The sequence below is a fragment of the Passer montanus genome, unplaced genomic scaffold (assembly GCF_014805655.1).
Source record: "Passer montanus isolate IOZ18808 unplaced genomic scaffold, ASM1480565v1 scaffold25, whole genome shotgun sequence".
NCBI classification, from domain to species: domain Eukaryota; kingdom Metazoa; phylum Chordata; class Aves; order Passeriformes; family Passeridae; genus Passer; species Passer montanus.
This window is the reverse complement of record NW_024367149.1, coordinates 8,935,607-8,954,646: the sequence shown is the minus strand read 5'-3', so window position 1 is coordinate 8,954,646 and position 19,040 is coordinate 8,935,607. Positions and strand designations below refer to the sequence as shown.

General features: G+C 42.9%; 1 protein-coding gene across 13 annotated transcripts in view; it reads left to right on the top strand.

Moving 5' to 3' along the window:
• The window catches only part of DAB1 (DAB adaptor protein 1), a 409,388-nt gene that overhangs the window by 263,701 nt on the left and 126,647 nt on the right, over positions 1-19,040 (top strand). For 8 of the 13 annotated variants that reach the window (XM_039711664.1, XM_039711675.1, XM_039711676.1 and 5 more), the window contains exon 1: positions 4,885-5,124. The exons of the other annotated variants lie outside the window; for them this stretch is intronic. The gene's annotated coding sequence lies outside the window, so the exon portion shown is untranslated. Of the gene's footprint in view, positions 1-4,884; positions 5,125-19,040 lie in introns of those variants that run through there. 13 annotated transcript variants of the gene reach the window in all.

The following is a 19,040-nucleotide window of genomic DNA, read 5'->3' as shown; positions in this document are numbered from 1 at the left end:
AGCATTCTGCAAGGTAATGCAGAACCATGTGGGCTTTCAGGGTGTAAGGGGTGCTGAACATTTTCTTCACCTGTGAAGTTCTCCTAGAAAGGAGTTTATTAAATTCCGAGGTGTCTCTGTGTGGATCATCAGTGGTGTCTGGGGGGAATGAGAGAACAACAGAACTCAGAATGTGTGCATAAATCATGCTCTTAGCAACATGTTCTCTGTTGGAACCTGACACTTATGTTTGCAAAAGCAAACCCTCTCTAAATTAGTTTGCAGTTAATTGGCTGTGAAAGGAAACACACCTTGCCAAAAAGGATTTGAAATATGAAGCAGTTTGGATTTGTGAAGAGTTGATCGCTGTTCTTGGAGAATCACAGACTCTTTCATGGGCATCTGGGAAATAATGTAGTTCATAATCTCCAGTGCTTTTACAAATTCCATTATTTGGCAAGACAGGCATCTACTTGCTGCCATCTACTAGAAGATAAATTGATTTTGGAGGGGCAGTCTTGGACTGTTTGTTGGAGCTGCTCATTTGCAGCCGAGCAAAGTGTTTGCAGCAGGGTTAGTTAGGTAATATTTTGAGTATGTAAAGGAGAATAATAGGGGCTACCAGACAGAATAACAAGATCTTGTTTCTAATTTTGCTCCCAAGACTCAAAATTGAATGAATGGCCATGTATATAAAAATAATTAGTATTTATGTACATCCTTTCCTGTCTCTGGGGTCCTCCCAAGCACTCCTGGAGAAATTCTGATGGGAGACTTTTGACATACGTGTGCTAGAGATGGACATAAAATGGGTTGGTTGACTTATCCAAGATCACAGACTAGTCAGTGACAAGGCTGAGATCTGAACCAAGCTCCTGAATCCCTTTCTGCACATGTAACTATGAGATTTTGCCATCTTTGTTGAGATGCATGAAAGGAAGGTTCCCCCTGTGACCTGTCTGAAGGCAGAGGATCTACCTTCAGAAACTACCTTTCAGAAATCTCTGGAACATTCAAGACTTAATTCCATTTTTAGCATTTCCACGTGCTGGCTTTTAATAGAGAGATGTCAGTGGTGTTTTTTGGGATAATGCATTTTCCACCAGATTGCAAGAATTATCATAACCTCTTCCTGATATGTCATTGCAAGAAAATAGAGCAGCTTCCCATTTTTCATGAAGAGATACCAAAATTTTTTTACACAGATCTTTTTTTAGTGGGCAAGAGCAGTGTTCAGCAACATATTCTGCTCAGTCACCTGAGGTATGTCTGAGGAAGTATCCCAAGAGATCTTTAGTGGAATAAGAGAGCTGAGTTGCTTTGCATTTGAGAAAACTGACGATGAAACCAAATCATGATTAATTCTCCTGCTGAATGGCAAAAGGAGCTCACTGTGTGGCTACAGCAGTAAGAGATGGGCTACCATAGTTACTGATAATGCAGCAGATACTATTTTCAGTCAGTGCCTAATTGCCTTAGAGGAACTTATTAAACTGAAATCACTATTGTGTGAGGAGCTATTCACGTAGAGGATCTCCAGAGTGATCAAGATGATCCTGCTGTGGGCTACAGTATAGATCAGTAAATGTGAAAAGGGGTTTTGTGAGAAGGCTGACATCTTGAGAGCTCTCTTGGCAAGGGATGGGTCTGCATGTTGTGCTGTATTTTAGTAAGATGTTAATAGCAGAAATAATGGCTCTCTTTTCAGATATTAAATTCCCCCTCCAAAAATCCCACTTGAATCCAGCAAAGTGTAACATTGTGAATCTTTCACTTCCAGATCCTTTCAAAGCCCCAACAAAAACTCATTCTCAATCATCCCTCAAAATTTCTCTGTACCATTATTTGGTAGCCCTTTGTAATCAGCACAGCTTGAGATACCTTAATTAGTTCCATGAAGGTATGGCCTATATTCCATCTCAGGAAATGTCCAGTTCTCATTAATGCCAGTGGCTGTCACACATGTGCACTCACAAGAACCCTACAGGATTTTTGGCCAGCGGTTTGCCATTTCTGCAGGATGGTGCTGGTTTGACAGTGTGCATTCTGCCTGAGCATTTCATGTGAGAAACGTACAGCTGGGCAGCACTGATGCTGATTAACTTGCCTCTGAGGTGAAACTGGGAAGTTTTTTGATTACTCTTCTCCTAGGGAGTCAGAAACTTTGACTGTGAATTATCAGCAAATTCACTGTCAACAATTATTCTGCAAATTATCTCTTATTTGCAGGTAAACATTTTTGCTCTGCAGGGTGTAGTGGTTTACTAGCAGCTGCAGTGCTTATTGAAATTGGGTAGTATAACAAATTACTTAGAATCCAGGTCTACAGGTATCAGTGGTGGATATTTTAATGTCATTTAGAGACAATTCTTTAAAAAATTTGTAAAGTGCTCTTGGTTGTAAGATTGAATTCATCCTTCTCTCCACTGATGCATACAGAAACACAAAAATATTCTGATCATTGTCCTGTCAGTACAAATGTATTCAGGAGCTCAGCTGATCCTACTTTCCCTTTAGTTGTTTTAGCAAGTGATAAGTGATTGAGAGCTGCACAAGTGACTACTGCAAAAACAGTTGAGAAATACACTTCTAGGTTTTGATCTTCAGCTCCTCCAGCTGGAAATGAAATTTTTGGCCTATAGGTCTTAATATATAACTCTAAATGGTTTATCACATAACTGGTGATGGCATAGTGCATCATCAGAAAGGAGAATATAGGAATGATGGATTTAAGCTTTACAGATAAACACAAATGAAAGCTGTCAGTCTTCACACCAAACTTCATGCTCTTTTGCTTCTTGATCATGTTTTTCAGTAGAGAGAAGGAGCTGTGACCAAATGTATGTTCTCGTGTGAGAGTTTGTGTTGCAAAGTTATGGCCTAAAAAATATTTTACATTAAACCAGAGCAGATTGCTTATGGCAACTCCTGCATAATGAAGGAACACAATGAAGAACTGCAGTGCATATTGCTCTTCAGGTCTGTTCTATTTTCATAGTTGTTTTTTTTTTAAGTAGAAAATTGCATAGTATAATTACAAGTTCATTTGCATTCATATTACAAGCTGTGAACTAGTAGTCTTTTATATTTAAAAAGTATTATTAGCAAGTGTGACTTGCATCCATGCATTTCAGAAATGAATGGGAATGAAGTTCTATGCTACTCAAAGTTCTGTCTCTACTTAGTCAGCTGCCAGCACCCCTCCTGTAAACTCCAGGACCTCAGTGAGGCCAGCAACACAATAAATGCAACTTCATTTTACTGTGCACTGGTCAAAGGGTAAGAACAGCTCAATTAATGTTTTCCCCCAAAAATCTGCCTTTTGGTAACTTAGGGCCACCAGTATTTTATTTGACCTAATACATACAGACAAGCATGTCTCCTGAAGGATGCTGTCTACTGTTTCCTAATGGAAAAAAATTACTTTATTTCTCTTTCAGTTCTATGTCTCCCTAGATGGTGAAATTCTCATCAATAGGAAATTTTGCTGCAATGAAGTTGACTACTTACTTCTTTTAATTCACATTAGAATAAGTGGGTTCAACTGAGAATCTGACCTTTCATTTCTGTAATAAATTGAAACGCGGAAAACAGGTCTATAGCGAAAAGCTCCATTGCATCAAGTACTTCTATAAATGTGGCTTGAATTCTGAATTTTTTATGTTTAAATGTTATTACATGACGTTATCTTTTATGCTTAATACCTAATGTGCTGCAGAAAGAATGATTGAGGGAGATGAAACTGATAATATTTGAGAACGTTACCAGATCTGTGCATGTACTTCCAATCAATCTGTTCGCTCAGCCTTCCCCTCTGCTCCCTGCCCTGTTAAGTGCGTTGCCACATCGGTTCGGCTCTCCTGCCTGTCAGGAGGAGGTGAAATAACCTGTAGACATCTTTTTGCCTTGTGAGCATCCTGGCGATGCCTGCCCGGCTGTCACCCCGGGGAGCGCACATCCGCAGCCGGGTACCCGCGTGTCCTGCACAACATCTCGCTCGTAATTCCCCATCAGATCCAATCCCCTCTAAAGGTCTGAGCCCTCTTCCCTGTCAGCCCAGGGAGACGCGGCCGCTCAGCCCCGGGGGGTGAATCAGATCTATCTACAGGCTGCAAAAAGCTTTTCTTTTAGTCATTTACCTCGGTTAGCGAGAGCAGCGCTGCTTTTATGCATTGATTGGAGATAATACTGGCGAAATGGCAATAACCTGGCAAATGGACTTCTCTCTGTATGTAAATCCTTTCGGGAAGTGCATGACAGGCTCTGTTTTCTATGGGTCTCCGTTTGTAAAGAAGCTGTTATCACAGAATAAGTTTAATGGGTCGTGAATTTTGTGTTGAAAGGAGAGTCTCTCCATGACTTCTGATCCGCCTGCAACAGACCTATTGGCTCGGCAGCGAGTGCATTAGGCTAAATATGCTTCCTCCATTGACTCTGAAGGTAACAGCCCTAAATGCCTCATTAAATTTTCATGGGTGACTGCGAGAAGCCATGAGAAAAGCAGCACACTGGTGGCGACGGAGCCCCCGGCCCGGCCCCCGCCCCTCGGCCGTGAGGGGGGAGCCGCGATGGCGGGGCCGTGCCCCGGCCCCACGCGTGGGCAGCGGCCACCCCCGCCAGACTGCCCCGCTGACCGCCCTCCCTGCGCTCCGGGGAAGCCCTGGAACCCCCGGGGAGCCCCCGGCAGCGACTGCCCCCCGGCCGTGCTTGAGCGCGGTGCTGCGGGCGGGGTCTCCATGCGCTCCGCTCCGCTCGCCCACGGGGGCTGCCCCGGAGGCGATGCTCGGGACGAGCCGACGCGCCGAGCCCCCCCGCCCCGAGCGGGGACAGCCCCGCCAGCCCCCTCCTCGCCCGTCCCCCTCTCCCTGCCCAGCTGCACAGCGGCGCTGAGACCCCCAGCCCTGGGAGAGGAGGAGAAGGAGGAGGAGACCGACCCCTCATCAGCCGCGTTCCTCCACCGCACACCTCCCTTTTCCCCTCCCTCTGGCCTCAGCGCCGCGCTGGCGGGGCCGGAGAGGGCAGGCGGCGCGGGAAGGCGGCTCTCCCAGCATGGACGGGCCATGTGTATCCTAAGGAATAACAGCAGCTGCTGCGCCCACGATGGGGAGCAGAGGAATGCGAGGAGGAGAGGGCTCGCTGGGGCAGGTGAGAGAGCCGGTGCCTGCTCCCCTGCGCGGCCGGTCCTGAGGGCGGCGCGGCGGCAGGTGCGGGTTTGGGGGCTCAGCGGGGCGCGCTGCTCCTCCTGCCAGCGGGGACCCCTTCCCCGCAGCAGCATGGAAGGGCAGCTTTTCTCCGAAGGAAGTTTATTTTTTGCCCGTCCTCACCCACTCCCGCTCGCTCCCGTCCCCCCGAGGCTGGGAAAGGGCTGGAATCCCCCTGCGAGTCGCGGGAAGTTGCCGGCTGCGGGGGGAGCGCCGTGCGGGGCTGCCCCACACCCAGCCGAGCTCTGGGGCAAAGGGCTGGGGGCGATTTCGCCATCCCCCGCAGCGGGGCAAGTTTAAAAAAAATCGAGAAGGGAGCCACAGGCGCGATGCGGCTGCGGGATTCCCCCCGGCCACCCCCGCCGTGCCGGGGGTCCCTGGGATGCGCCGGTCTCCGGAGCCTTGGTCGCTGCCGCCCCGCAGCTGGAAGCGCCGATCGGTCGCGGTAGTGCCGCTTGCCGCGGGAAGCGCCCCCCGCTGCCGGGCTGGGAGCCGGCCGAGGGCTGGGAGCCGGCCGAGGGCTGGGATGCAGCTCGGCTGCGCCGGCGCTGCCCTGCCCGGCAAGGTGCGGCAGGGCCGGGGGACGCCGCGCTGAGGAGCGGCGGGGAAATGGCGCCCGGAGCGGGGCGGAGGGGCCGCTGGACGCGCGGCGAGCGGGGCGAGCTCGCCCTCCGCAGCCGGGGACCCTCTGGGGACAGCCCGCAGCCCCGGCCCGCTGGTCCCCGGCCCGCAGCCCCCAGCGGTGCGCGGTCCAGGGGAGCGGGTGCAGAGTGACCGCTCGCGTTAGGGGTGCTGCGGGTTCGTGCGGCTCTCCTTTACAGCCCCTGCTTCAGGGGAAAACCCGACAGCCCCCCCGAGATCTGAGGGTTTTGGAGTGCTTTCCTCTCGGGGCTGTGCACGGCCGCCGAGTCACCAGGAGCAGGCAGCCGGGGATGAAAGTTGAGAGCGCTGCAGTGGGAGGAAGGTGGGCGCAGGAGCTGCTACCAGGCTGGATCAGGACAGCGGTGACAGAGCCCGCAAGGGCCGGCAGGACGAGCACGGGACTGAGAATTCCCCAGAGCCAGCTCTTCCTTGGGTGTTTTCCAGGGTGTTTCACACGCTGGGAGCTCAGGTTCATGACCGGTACATGTGGAATGCCTCTATGAATGGTGAAGTGGGATACTGGGACTGGTAATCATAGTAAAGAACAGTAGATAACAAAGCTGGTTTCTGGGCTGGAGAGTCCTGGAGCTTGCAGACGAATGGGAAGTTTTTAATTTCCCGGCGAACTTCTCCTTCATTGTACATTTCAAACCGGTTAAGTCAATTTCCAGGTCTTTCCCCGAAGTAGTTTTAAAAAGCGAAGTCCTTGGAACTGTTTGCCATTTGTCTGCATTCTGAATGCATGTCTGAAGCATTTAATCATGTTTATTGTTTTCAGCCACTCAAACGGAATAAAAATTACTTATCGTTGACGAAGCTTATCTCGCAAGCTGTTTCACAGTATGTTTCCATTGCAAGACACAGCGCTGTGTTAAACTACTGATGACTGTATTGTTTATTGTTCTTTCATTCCCCACCCTCACCCCCCGTAACACCAGTATCAATCTGTTCCTTACTGCTCTACTCAAAAATAATGGAGGAGCAAGTTTTCACCAGTTTGGTATTCTCACTCGTAGCTGAGATTTATGTCTTTTATATTTGCTCTTAAGCTGTTTTTCATCCAGTGTGCTAAAGGCTGCTGATGTATTAAAAAGGGAATCAAGGCATAAAGCTAAAAGGGACTTTCAAACTCCTGAGCTGAAACTGTGCATGGAATTTGTGCTGAATCCACAGCATTATTTATTTGTTTATCCACATACATAACACCTTCCTGAAGCATAAGGTTCTTTGCTCCTTTGCCATTACCATTTTATGATATTACACAGCTAAAATGCACTATTCACACTGGTCTAGAAATACTAGATTTATTTTTTGGAGTGTTTTGATCTTGGACTGTACCTCATAGGTGATTTTGCTGCACTTTAACAGTATCTCAACACAGTGATGGAGGACACCATCATGTTTTCTTGTAGGATTACCTTTGGGACCTTAGTGACTGCACACATCAGTGGTTTCATCTTAGGAGGATTGAAATTGATTTTCTTCTTTTTCTTTTCTTTTTTTTTTTTATCTCAGCCGGTGAAAGACCCTGTGTATGTCCTTTGACCCATGGCCTCACATGATGAAGTGAAACCAGCAGTGGAGGATGTAGACTTGAAGTAGCTGCTACTAAAAAGTAGAAGTATCAGAATGAACCCCCTGTCCTGATCAGCCTGTGTGATTCTTTGGGCAAGGCACAGATTTTAAAATTTGCAGAATTTGTAAAGCTGCTGCATATATGTAACAAAATAAATTTTAAACACGAGCATTATGATTCTTTTTTCCATACTTTTGATGGGTCCTTGCTCAAGCAAAGGAAGATCAACCATTCCCTCTCATCCATAACAGGCCTTTGTCTCTCAAGTATTTTATGTTTCAAATTTTTGCAAGGTATTTGTGTTGAATTTAGGAACAGCCAAGCTCAGCAACTAAATAGCAGTGAGGTGGGAGAACCTCTGTTTTTTACAACCCTGTTTGCATTTTAAAGTGATAGCAAATACTAGCAAAGAGGAACACGATTTTCTAGATGTTATAGTTCAAATTAACTTTCCCAGTCAATATTTAGTCAAGGTCTTGATGGTTAAAGTTAACTGTCCAAGTCAATGTTTAGTCAAGGTAATGACTTGGTTTTTATAAACACTACCCAAGCATTCTTGCAGAATTAATCAGATTTGCTTGCTCAGCCAATTACTTAGGAATAAAGCTATGTTATTACTTGGTTTCTCATATATCCTGCTCTGTTTGGTGTTATTTCAGCAGTGCTTGCTTTCAGCCCTTGTGTGGCTGCATTCTTATATCACCAGCTAGGTCTTTAAGGCATTTATTTGGTAAATATTATTTTTGGTAAGGGAAGTCCTGCACTAACCTGTTTTTATGGGTAGGAAGATGAGGTGTGGAGGTGCCAGGTGCAGGCTCCCAGAAGGAAGTGCAACATGTAGTGCAAAAACAACATTAATTTATGTCCAAGAGAGCCTTCAGGAGCTTGTGCTGAGCAGCTCCTTGTGCAGTGCTCAGGAAGAGATGAACACTTGGGATAAGGCAGTCATTAACAATGTATGAAAACCATTTTGGTGTCTGGGACAAAAGCGATGAAATTGAGAATTGTTGGCATTGGTACTTACAGTGAAAGATGGAAGCATGTTGTGGTCTGGGAAAGAACTGGAAATCTTTATTGTGATTCTTCATTTCTTGGCATCCCTTTAAATGGGATCTTCATTCTTCCAGGATGGCACTTCAGTCTCTTAAACTGACATTAGAATCACAGTCTGGACTTCCATTGTACCAGTGTTTTTTCTCTTTCTGTCTTTTTTTTTTGTTTTGTTTTTGTTTTAATTGTACCACTTGCAAATGCATTCCCTGCAATTACATGGGTATTAGAGTAGATATTCATTAGGATTTTACTAATCTGAACCTCAAGTGCTGTTCTGCAAATTTGCCAGCCTTTGTAAGGCAGTGCTTGACTTCATCAGCTGCACTGTTTTATTATGAGTATTTTGATACAGTAGAATGAAAAGCATATATTCTAAAACAAGTAATTAATCAGATTGAAACATTTTCATTTTCATACTTTGATTTGTCACAAAGAGAGGTTGCAGCTCTATATTTTTCTCTTAACACTGGTTTTTGCCCAGTCTAACTGCAGCCAAATGACATTTCATGGTGGTGGTTTAAGAATTTCATCCATGAATCAATCTTTCTGTTTCAAGGCAGCAGAATTGTCCAGCTTAGAGAAGGTGAGTAAACCCAGAACTGTGAGCTCCAGGAAAGGTACCTGTATCTGTGCATTTAATCTTACACTGCTGTCAAACACATTTTAAAGTGTTCCAGGTGTAAGGAGTGTTCTAGATTCTTAACTTTGTTTATTTAAGTGGTTCAGCCACACGCACAAATCCTCTGTCAGAACCCACCAGTGTGAGCCTTGCTGGTGGCAGTGGGCTCTGTGGTGGATCTGTCTCAAGGTGCTGCCATAATGAAGAACCAGAGCAAGAGCTGTCAGCTTTTGTCTCTCAATCAATATATTGCTTTTCGTGGAGTGAGAGCGAAGCTCATTCCCTGGGATGACCCAAGTGCTGCTGCAGGTGCAGAGGCTGCTGTGTCCCCAGCTGTGGGGGAAGCAGCTGCCCCAGCCCCAGCCCTCCAGACAGCTGCACGTCCTGACCAGCTCCATCCACAGCCGAGCAGCAGCCTTGCTGAAGGGCTGCTTGTCACATCTTGCTCTGTCTCAGTCCTCTCCTGAGATATGTGAAGCTGTTGACATGAACTTATGGCCCTTGGAGGCGTCAAGATTTCCTTCAGTTACCCATGGGATCAGGAGAGGATGGCTGTGGGTGAGCTTTTGAAAATGCAGTGTTCTGAGCAGAAGCCTGCTGGGGGAGCAGGCTCCAGGCACTTTCCAGCCCGTGATCCTTTGCACTTTCTACAGACAGTCATTCCATTGCTCTTGGTTTAATGAGGATGCAGAGGTTACTTTTCCTGAGGGTATTTTATCTTATCTATTTATTTTCTGTCTTATGTTTTATATTCTTATCTTAAGGATAAGAATATTTTCTTAGGTTTTAGATATACAGAAGAAATTCCTCCCTGTGAGGATGGCACAGGGAAGAAGAGAAGCTGTGGCTGAGCCATCCCTGGAAGTGTCCAAGGCTAGGTTGGACAGGGCTTGGAGCAGCCTGGACTAGTGGAAGGTGTCCTTGCCATGGCAGGGGTAAAACTGGATGAGCTTTAAGGTCCCTCTCAGCTCAAACCATTCTGCAATTTTATGATATGTACCACATAAAAAAAAGGGCAGTTGCTGTGTATTTTTCTGTATTGAATTTTGTATGTCTGTGTGTGTGTATATTTGCAAAATTCATTCGTTGTCCTTTTTACTACCTAAGGATTTCTCAGGTCTTCAGATATTGCCAAGCAGTAACACTGAGAGTTTCTCCACCCCTCCCACCCCAAATAGTGATTGCTCTTGTGGGTAGAGGAGCTTCAGTTTCTTAAGAGTCTTTGCAATTCCCTGAGCCTGAAGGCAAATGAATAGAAATTTAGTGGACCACCTAGTTCTTCACTCAAAATTCTCCAAAGAGGAGTCTGACCTAATTTATATTGTATTGGATCAAATAATCCTATCATGCATGTGTGCTTGCTGTTTTGTTTTCCTTTAGCAGGCATATTGCTGTCTTGCAGAAACTTCAGATTTAGACGTTAGGCAATGTCCCTGTGGTTTTGGGAGGTGCTTTCCCTTGGTGAGTACTTATTGAAAATTTCATTTAGAGGATACTTGTGAAGAGGAAAACAATCAAGACAGAATACTAAGGCTGCTAGAATTATTCATACCTGAATGTGAATGTTCTGTTGTTTAGTACTGAGGATAATCAAGAGTCCTCTAATACAAAGTCTCCTTATTATTACTAAAGATGGAGCTGTAATCTCCCCAAAATGCAGTATAAATATCTGCCATCACATTTCTCTGTGACAGGGATTCTGGGGGGGTTTGATGTGGGTGATTTTAGGGTTGCTGAGGGTGTTTGTTGGGGCCAGAATGTGTTGAAACTCATTAGGAGCTGATCAGCATCCAGGCACTGCAGTTGTAACCTCTTAAAGCAATTCCAGGTGTGCAAACCCCTTTTTATGTTATTCTGCAGAGAGTAGCACCCATCAGTCTGTCTGTCCCAAGATACACTCCAAAGCTTGTCAATCCATCTGTCTGTGTTCATGGTTTGGGAAAGAACTGTCTAAATCTGCACAGGTTCGTTTTTGGAAAGCTTAGGAAAGTTTTGAGTCTGCAGAATTTCAAGATCACACCAAGAGTTACCTGAAAACAATTCTTTGCTCTTGAATTTCTTGAGGAACTTGGATTACTGGGAATCCAGTTGATGCAATACCCATTTCATTGTTTCCCTTTTACAGAAATGTCTTCTACCCTACTGACAGAGCAGTTACTTAGAGAACAGCAGGCATCAATATTGGTTGTTTCTTAACCTAAAGGATTATAATTTTTTTTTTCAATAATTGAAGTAACTGAGGGGAAAATTGTGAGTGGTCTTTTTTTACACCATTTAAAAAAAAAGCTGAATTTCTGTTCCTTGAGATGCAGCTCAATAAACTGTGCTAAAACAGCAAAGAAAAAGAGCACTTCAACTTGTTTAACCTTTCCAGGACCTGTCAGTCTCTGCCTGAGTCTGGCCAGAACACCTCTATTGGCATGTGCTTTTTGCCAGATTAACATGGATTAGGTCACTTGAATTCTCCCCTCATTGAGTTCATACCTTTCCTTTAATCCTCTCGCATAGTATCTGTCAGGATTGATGGGGGAAAGAAAAGCTTCTCCTGTATTTGGGATATTTTAAACAAATAGTTAGCATGAAGAATTTGTTTTACCTTTTGTTTATTTCCTTGTGTAACCTTTACAAACCAAATACTTCTTAACCTCTTGTGTTCTGCTTGTGGCTGTGGTGGGGTGGGAGACTCTGCTCCTTTGGTTTTGAGGTTGGTGATGATGGGCACACTGATAACTTGGTGGTCTAGAGGATTCCAGGCTTAGGAATTTCCAAGTAGTTACATAGTTAAGCCAAGAATTAAAATAATGAGGAAAAAAAGCAAAATACTTCTAAACTTTAATGCAGCATGGCTGATATTCAGGAAATTTTACTGCTCTTCAGTTCATCAACAGTCAATGCAGCAAATATTTTATTAATATTTCAATTTTCCCTTTCAGTCTTTTATGTTAAAAAATACACACTTAATTTGGTTTTATTGTTACTGCCTCATATGTCAGTTTTTTTCCAGCCCTGAGGCTGATCAGCAAATTCATATCTTTTAATGGCAAGATTAGATGACCTGTTAGGTGTTCATGTCTTACATTTTAGCAGCTATTCCACAAATATCAGGGTCTCCCCAGCAGGTGGATTTCCCCTCTGCTTTTTAAATATAATGAAGGTTTTCCCATTCTAGGATTTTAATTTCTGTGAATGTGCATGCATTTGGAAATGTGTTTGTTGTGCCACAGTAACACTGACAGTGTCACTTGGAAATGTTGTGGCGTGGTTTTAAAACACCTGGTAGTTGCTTGCAATAAAGACTCCACTTTTTAATTGCACTATAATTAATAAAAAACAAATCAACAGGAAGTGCTACTTCACACAGCATGTTAACAGTTAGTTCAAGTTTAAAAACAGTAAAAAAACCCCATCAGTGAGTTTAACAAAGATTATTTTATGAATGGGGTTTTTCTTTGTGGCTGCTGAAGTAATCAAATCTCCCATCATGGCTTCAGGACAGTTTTCCACCCACCATCCCTGTGTGATAGTTTTTATATATTCTGACCCATTTTTCTTCTTTCTGAAAACAAGAGAAATAAAATGTTTGGGAAGTCCTAAAGAGGATAACAAATTGAATTGACCACTTACTGTTCCTGGCACTCAAATTTTATGGTCCTTACCTCCCTAGTGATGGAGTGTGCTATTCACCAGCGCTGCGTGACAGTTGCAGCTGATGAAATTTGGTAAAGTTCTTTCAAATCAGAGCAGCTACACTGATTTCCAGCACATGAGGGCTTGTCCCCTGTTGCTATGTTACATTTGTAGCAAATGCTAATTGAATTTGGTGCATACAGATCCTCAGAGAAAAGTGAGAATTGTTACTGAGTGAATCCCACTGTGCCAGGCTTCAGTTTCTGGATTTCAGTGCGGGATGCTCCCAGAGAAAACATGAAATCTTCTTTATGCTGTCAAACAACACCAGAAAAATAACTCTGCTGCAGCCTCAAAACAGATCTGAGACTTCAGCACTGCTGAGTTTGGGCTTGAAAAAGAACAGCAAGTGATTTTCATAAGGGAGCTCTGGTTGCAGCTCTTTATTTTCCTCATGGCAGGACTGTTGGTCCAACAAACTTCCTGTATGTGGTTGTCCCTTTTGAATGTAGAGTTTCTCATGTTTCATTCCTGCATAATTTGTTCTGTTGGATTCTCAGGTGAGGTGAGGAGATGGCAGAGGGAAGACTCTCCAAGGGATGCTTCTGTGCCTCAGCAGTCCTTGTAGAAGCAGCTGAGTTTGTTAACTTAGGCACGATGCCCAGTCCTGAGAGGTGAAATTTAGGTGAGAAGAATCCTGTCCTTAGTCACTGGACTCAGCTGCCTTTTTTCCAGGGAGCAGAAGTCCAGGGGAGCAGATCATGCACATCAGGCTTCAAAATATTGCTCAGGCTGTGCAGAGAAGTAACTCAGTTCTTTATTGCAAAGATCATCTCTAGTTCAGAGAACAGACTGCAAGTGACCCGTGCACATTGTGGGTGGCTGGTTCTGCTAATCACTGTTTTTAGATGGAGCTTTTTGGTGGAGATGAGAAGGACAGAAATGAGAAGGGAAATAGCACAGATAGAGTAATAGGTCTCGTGGATCTGGGAGCACAAGAATAAATTTTCCTGATGAGGACAGCGTTGATTTTCTTTGTGGCTGAAAGTGTATACATAATTTGCAATGTAGCCAATGAGTAAAGCAGGTATAACACCAATTTTAATGTCTGTGTTGGATTACCTCTAAGACTTTTTCTCATTCTGGTGGACTAGGATTATCTTTGGCTGCTTCACAGTGATTATTTATTAATTAATTTATTAAGGAGACTTATTTTGTGGTTGAATGATAGTGAATATATTATCTTATTTTCATAGGTGTGCATATATTTTCTTGATAAAGACTGGCATTGGGTTTTTCCAAGACAATCAAAGGTTTGATTTGTTAAAAGAAACAGGCATCCAGAAACCACCAGGAATTGGGCTCATTTAGAGTATGTCTGGTTTCTTCTCCAAAAAACACCACATTCTGGAGATCAGTGTAGGTTCACTGCTGTGTATTCAGACAGCACTGGAAAAAACTGAAATAACTGAGACAAGGATGTCTGGAGGATTCCTTCCCACTTGGGGCATTGCAGGTCTTAGGTGAAAATTTTCCAGTTAAGACAAAGTTAGAATCAGCAGGAATAGAAGTATATATATGTGTGTGTGTGTATGTATATATATAAAAGTGTGTGATAGCTCTGTAGTTCTGACATTAATACAGCAGGAAAAAGTTCAGCCTACAGTTCCAGGTTGAAGTACAGGTTGAAGAGGTTTGGTCACTGCTGGCACACTTCTGTTGGACTGCATCTTTGTCATTCCAGTACCACTGCATGAGACAAAATGCAGACATGACAACATCTTGTGTATTAATCTTGCTGAGTCCTAATTGTTCCAGCAATTGCTTCCTGTAAGGAGTTGGCCACACTGGGTACATTAGAGAGAGCACAGTGCTAAATAGAATGAATTGTGCATTCAGATGTACTTTAGCTTGTACTTTACTTGCAAAAAGTGGAGAAAATCTTGTCTGCCTGTCTTGAAAGTAAAGGGGATAATGTCTGGAGGAACAGTTCCAATGCTTGACAATTAATAATAGCACTTTGAAGAGAGGCTTTTAGCAGAAGGAGAGCACATAGGTTACAGATTAGTGCAGAGAACAATGTAATTTTTGTGCTAATATGTTGAGATCAAATAACTCATTAATAGGAGAATAATTTATAAGGATGATGCAAGTAGGAGAATAAAGTTCTTCTAAATATTAATCTACTGCATATATTATTTATTGTTGTAATAAAAGGTTGAGGAGTAGACAAGGGAGACTGAAATGCCTTGCAACTTCTGGTAGAGTTCACAAAGTGCTTTTTTAAAGGAATTTTCCTTTAAATGAAGAATGCTGGCGTAACCTTTAGGTGAGGTAGTGGTAATAACTTGTAAAGTTTCTAAAAGCATCTTTGTGCAGTAATGTGAGAGGGAAACTTCTGAACCAAGGTTCTCTTGGCAATCCCAACTCTCTCAGCCTTTCCTCTCAGCAGAGCTGCTCCATCCCTCTCATCACCCTGATGCTTCCTCTGGACTCACTCCTACAGCACCATGTCCTTTCTGTGCTGTGGATCACACTTGGGAATAGCAATCCTGAGTTTTGACACCTGTAAAAGTCTGTTACGACCCTCTCACCTCAAATCTCACGTGCCACAGTTTGTCTTTTTAAAGACCTGTTACATTTTGTGTTTATAGCCTTAGGAGCTGTGTTACAATATGCCCAAAATTTAAAAATTACAATGGGAAAAGCAGCTTGGGGAAAAGTCAGGGTGCAGAAAAGAAACAGCTGCTGTTACAGGTACAATGTGTTACTACCCACAACCTCCCTTTTATCCACTGAATAATTTTATATTTAACAGCAACTTGTGAAACAGTCTAATGATGTGTTAATAAGCTGGAGTGGGACACGTTTTAATTGTCAGTTTTTTCAAAGGTTTTTTATCTGCTGGCCTACTTCTTCAGGAGTGTGAGTAGATGATTAGGTTATGTATTCTATTTTTGAACACTCTTTTTGTAGTACAAAGCCTCGCGTGCTTCTGTCATTCAAAAACCTGACATGACTCTGAATCCCCTCCTGTGATAATTCTGATTGATCACTGAGACTTTTAAGGCACTAACACTACCTGTAGAAGAATTCTTAGCATGTGACAGAAATGTGTCTTGCTTATTTTGGAGAAGTGGAGTTCACATTTGTTCACAAAGATTTGTAAAACAGCTCCTTGTGAATTTTTGCAATGACTGTAATTCAGACTGTGTGTAATGCAGAATTCAGCCGCCTTTATATTTTGTGAAAGCTTTTTCACGTGTTTCTTGTTCTTGTGTGATATTCTGGCACCTGTTGATGTTTGAAAGATTGTTGCCACATTTCAGTGCATAGTGCTGAGTAGTAAATGGCTTTACTGATGTTTTTCCTGGAGTTAGTCAGAGATGCTGTTCCTGCCATTAAATAATCTTCATATATTACTGTTGATATGCATGTAGGAATGTGTTGTGCTGAACGTAAATAAAATGTTGCTTGCCTTTAGTTTTTAGCCGTGGTAAACCAGATGTTCTTGAGCTCTGGTTTAATGTTTTGCACTGCTGTTGTGTAGCTGTAAATCTCACAGGAATTCTGTCCCCCAGGGATCCACTTGTCCTTGTGCCCAAGTGAGCAGTAAAAAAGCTTTTGCCCTGCACAGAAACCTGTAAGTTCTGCACATGCTTCCATCTTCATCTCTATTGGACGTAGGTAGAAAATGTAGCATTACTTTCTGAAATGGCCATCAGAGCTTCCTAATGAGACAGCTGGATTTTTTTCCTCCTTTGACAGAATTAAATGTTACCTATTAACCATAATGCTTAAATTGATGAAGTGTAAAACTAGTGAAATGGGTTACAGGGAAAGGAAGTGAAAATATTATGAACCATATGCCCTAATTTATGTCTTCTTAGAAAATCCATCTAATGAAATTAAGTATTTGGAATAATTCAGCATATGATATTGAACAAGGAGCACGGCAGTAATGGTAGGACGATCTTGCTTTTAATATAGTAAGGAAGATATAACTCCTTTTCTGGGGAGGAACATCAAATCCTAGTGTGTTGAGATCCAGGTGCATCATCAAGACTAGGTTTTCTTTTCCTGTGGACCTACACTGTTCTGTTTAATTGAGTAGCTGTGACAGCAGCTTCTGCTGTGCTCTTTGTGATCTGACATAGAGGCAAATGAGGTGGCAGCTCTTGGTGTGGGTTCTTAATCCCAGTTTCGTGGTCCTTTCTTTCCTCACTGTTCCTAAGCTCTGCAGCTCCTCTCTCATAAGTGAATGTCTCCATCCACTCTTAATCTCCCCCTACCACAAAGCTGTTTTTACATCTTGGCTCCCAGACTGAACCTCCCAAGTCCTCCATTATTAAACAGCTCTCACAAATTCTTCTCTTCTGCTTCTTGTGATACAAGACTTTGTGTCAGAGTCAATCCCTTTTTTCTCTGCTCTGACTCCTCTGTTTTATGCATTCAAACTCAGCAGCTTGCTGGGTGCCTTGATGGAAAGATGAACCTCTTGCTGTCACTTCCACTGTTCTGTGTAATTTCAGTTCAAAGCAGTAATTAAAGAAATAGTCCATTTTCCAGGAGAGTGTTTATAGGAATGTGAATGAACATTTTAGTTCCTTCTGAAGGCTGCAGGAGGGATGATAGCATAGAGGGATTTTAAATAAAGAGGTCACGCTGGACAAACGTAAAATCTCATTTATTAATTTTAAGTAGTTTTGGGCTTGGGATTTTTAGTTTGTGGCTTTTGTTTGGTCTGTTTGTTAGCTTGTTTTTTGTTGTGTTTTTTTTGGGGGGTGGGGGTGGTGGGTTTTTTTTAGTGTTTGCAAGAAAACCAGATCTGTGATATGAAGACCAAATCCTTACTCCCAATTTCAAAACCCAGCAAACTTTTCAAATATCAGTTTGTAATGATTATTTAACATGGTCAAAACACAGTATTTCCCTACAGCCTAAATTTTGGAAGCTATTCAACCCATTCATCCCTCACATCCTGAAAATTATCCCAAAGCAGATACACTTGACATGTAGAATTGTAGCCTGAACAGTTAAAAATCTGCCAAGTGATTAAAGGGAGTGAGAACTGTCAGCCAACTTTATCCACCGTGGTGCTTCCTACCCTGGGTTTGAGTAAAGAAAATGTAAATAGGTAATGTATTTATAGGGAATTATTTAGCAATGCTACTGTTGTAGCTACATCATAAATAAACTGCTCGGAATGTTTGGTGAAATTTTAGACCTTGAGATCAAAGATGTAAGGGGTAACTGGAAAAGTGAATTTTGTGCAGTTTATGTACTCACTGAGGTACTCTGGGACTGGTTGGTTTAGTCAATATAAAATGTGCTTTATCTGATGACTCCTGTGAGACAGGGTCATTGATACCAAGAGTTCTCTTGACTCTTGTTGATGGGGGAGAGAAAAATTTAAACTACACTGGTGTTTGCCTTCTTATCTTTCTCATGATAATCATGGTGTGCTTAATGGCTGTACATGTCTGAAGCATTTTCTTTTGGTAAATGTGTTTGGGATGTGGTTTTAGAAATTAAGGGGAAGAAGATGTTTTAGTCTTCTTGAGCTTTTTACTAGAGAATTCCATATCTGTATGAGTTCAATGCAGATGATAAGTTAGGGAGTGGAAATGTCATCCTCCTTCAAAGACACATGAAATGCAAGGGCTGTGATAAAAGTGTGATACTTTGAGGTATCTGGGTTACAAAGAAAGCTTCTGGTTCATGGAATTATGTCCATGAATCTTTTAATATACTCAGGTTGTTCTTTATTTCCTACGGAGCATTGCAGAATTTGTTTCCCTGGAGTTGACTGAAGTAAGGCTGGAAAAATCCTGCCTGATCTTTAATAATCCGTCATATGCATGGTAATGCTCCAGAATTGTACTATCATTGGATAATTTACACTTAAATCCTTTCATCTCTGTGCTTCCACCTTAAAAAAATCCTTCAGTGTTATGGGGAGCCAGGGATTGCACACTTGAAATACCTTGGACTTGTTGCCAGTTCAGTCTCACCTGCTTACACTGATTTATTGTGATTTTCTTTTTTTTCTGAGGGCAAGACTGAAAAATACATTTCTGCTGTTATAGTTAATAGATTCAGGAAGTAATTTGCAGATTGGGAAACAATGGATCTCGTATGATAAAAGCACTGCCTAGGTAATTCATAAGGAAGATAAACTTGTATTGTTAAGCTTGCACATTTTACTCTTATTTGTAGGCCGTGAATTGCTCTCCTGTGCTTTCCACCATTAAGCAGTAACATTATTGCATTAGTAAAAAAAAGCACTGCTGCTTTGACTGGCTTTCAGAACCACACACAAAATCAGATAATGCATTTTACT